Here is a 3024-nt window from a genome sequence, read left to right as displayed (position 1 = left end):
TTTGTTTTGTTCTGTTTTTTTTTAACCTGTTAACTGTATCTGTGACATCTGTCTCACAAAACCAGTTCTAAAATCGGTCTGGAGAATGTGGTATAATTCAGGGGAAATGTCATTCCTACCTTGGGACCCAGCATAAAATCTATCACAGTGGAACCAGTTAGATGAGACTCTCACTGTCAGAATACTTGTTGGCCACTAAGCCTTAATCCTTCCACCAAGAGAGCTGACTGGGAATTATTTTTTTAAGATGGAAGTAGCAAGCGCTCTGTTCATTTCTTTGAGATATATCTGGACCATAGTTCAGAAATGCGTAATATTGACCTGTTAAATGTAGAATTGCTTTAGAATTAGTGGTTAAATACCTTATTCCCAGACAAACATCTGTAGTTGCGATCTGATACCCCACCTACCTGATGGCAGCTGCAGATCCCTGGGCTGGCGCCCGGTGGGTGGGTGTGAGCAGTTGCGAACACTGCCCAGCCGCCTTCAGTCCGGCACCTGGAGGAGTATTTAAAAGCAAAATCTGATATTTGATACTGTTTTTATTAACATTGGGGTTTTGTCTTGTACTTTATTCACTGTAACCTAAGAATATAGTAAGACGTCCTTAATTTGTACTATAACAAGGGAAAGAGAATGCCACATAATTAAACAAAGTCACGAAGAATTTTCAGGTCCAGGTTTACGAAGTTACCAGGTGCAGGGAACATAAACTTGGCTCTCCACAATGGAGGCCCGAGGGCCTGGCGGCAGCTCTTAAAACAACCAGCAGATCCTGTCTTACCTTCCAAAGAAGCCAGGTCTCTGTTGCAGGTGAGTTTGGTTCTTTTGTGAGCCAATTGCACAAAAAGTACTCAACCTACTCTTCTCCAAAATGATAAAATGCTAAGAGAGATTTTTCTATTAGATACTGATAGAAGCCTTTTTTTTTTAAGTGTTATGAACAGAACTCAGAATTTTGAGGTTTAATAGGATTTTGTTATTTGTAGTGGATGAAGGTTGATTCTTCCTGAAGTGTTCGGAGCTCTGCTTCGTGCCCTACTAGATCTATACGGAGGAGTAGTTCAGTGTTTGGACATTAGTGGCCTCAAAGCACAGTGGGTTCCAAAGCCTTTGGGGCCTTTCATGTTCTTGGCTTAAGAGCATAGCAGTGCTAAGTATCCGCTTATCTTCAGAACATTGACTTAATTACAACATTAACTATATTCACATGCTTTTTGAAAACTCCCTGCCTGTAATTTCAAATTTCATATACCTGGGGGCATTTTACAGATCCTAAACATATGCTAGGTCTTCATTCTTGGAATTTCTTCAGCTCAGGGCTTTGGCTGGAGAAAGAGGACCTGTTCGAAATCATGGGGAACAGAAGTTGTTGAGATGGCTGTGGCTCACAGTCCCTCCCGCCTTTTCTGAGCGCTTTCTGTCCATCTTTTAGGAAGGCAAAGATAAGGTGCAGGTGTGCACTTCTGCTAGTCTTTATAAATGTGGTGGGCATGCCCGGTCATCGTTGCCATCAAGCAGTGCCAGGAAATGGATTCTAACACCTGAGACCAAGAGTCTTGATTCTCCTTACTCAAAGGTTTTGATTATTTTTCATGAAATAATGCAGAGGTCATTTCAGCTAAGTATTTACTACATTCTTGGAGGATTTGACCAAGTCACACTGTAAATGACTGAAACTATTTTTTATTTTAAAATACCAATAGACATCTGCTTTTAGCTATACACACTGTAAAGTCTCACTACCTAATCCTGTGCTCCATGATGGTAAACAGAAACGTGAGGAATCTAGAGTTACCAGGTGTTAGCCGTTGCAGACCTGCAAATTCCTAGACTCCAAGGGTTTTTTTGTTTCGTTTTTATTTTGTTTAAAATTTAGTTGGGCCACTGGGGCATCTGTGAGGCTCAGTTGGTAAGGGTCTGCCTTTGACCAGGTCATGATCCCGGGGTCCTGGGGTCCAGTGCAGTGGCAGGCACCTTGCTCAGCAGGGAGTCCCCTTCTCCCTCTAACCCTCCTCCTCGCCAATGCTCACTTGCTCTCAAAAATTTTTAAAATAACACATTTAATTGGGCCATTGATTATCTTAGGAAGATCGTGAAAAATTGGGGAGTGATTTTAAGAATTCTGAACCAAAAGAGGTTGTTTTGCCACAATACTGTTGACTACTTCACAGTTCAGGTAGCAGACATACAACCTTCCACATAATGTTCAGACTGCTCACTACTTTGTAAACATTTTATTTCCAACTGCTGTAGATTCAAGGGTATCTCACTTGTATTCTTCAGACTGTATAATTCCTTGCTACCTTTTCCCCTTTTACTGTTAGGGTTTGCGTTTGGTTCCTACCTGACAAGATGCATTTAGCATGTATTGTTACCCATCCTTGGCTGGACCTGTCCGTGCAGGTGCGAGTACTGAGGAGGTGCTCGGGGCCAGAACATCTGAACCATGACTGGACAGCGGTGACCCGGCAGCCCTGCTTGGCGTGGGCTGCGGGTCAGCCAAGCCTTTTTCCTTTGTAAAATTGAAAAAATCCTCAATAAAACCTGTGGTGAACACATGTGTTATGTGCCTTTATTGGGTGACAGTGTTGGGTTCTGTTCTGGCTCCACCGCTTTGATATTATTTAAAGATTATTTGAGGGGCGCCTGGGTGGCTCAGTGGGTTAAAGCCTCTGCCTTTGGCTCAGGTCACGATCTCACCCTGCATGGAGCCCCCACATCGGGCTCTCTGCTGAGCAGGGGGCCTGCTTCCCCCTCTCTTTCTCTGCCTGCCTCTCTGCCTACTTGCGATCTCCATCAAATAAATAAAATCTTAAAAAGGAAATAAAGATTATTTGAGAGAGAGCACAAGCGGGGGGAGGAGAGGGGTAGCGGGAGAAGCAGACCCCCACTGAGCAGGGAGCCCACCATGCGGAACTTGATGCGAGGACCCTGGGATCATGACCCGAACCGAAGACGGACGCTTGACCGACTGAGCCGCCCAGGCGCCCGCCGCTTTGATTTTCACAATTGAGCCGGTAG

This window comes from Martes martes (assembly GCF_963455335.1).
Source record: "Martes martes genome assembly, chromosome: 16".
Classification (NCBI taxonomy): Eukaryota; Metazoa; Chordata; class Mammalia; order Carnivora; family Mustelidae; genus Martes; species Martes martes.
Note: the sequence above shows the minus strand (reverse complement) of the source record.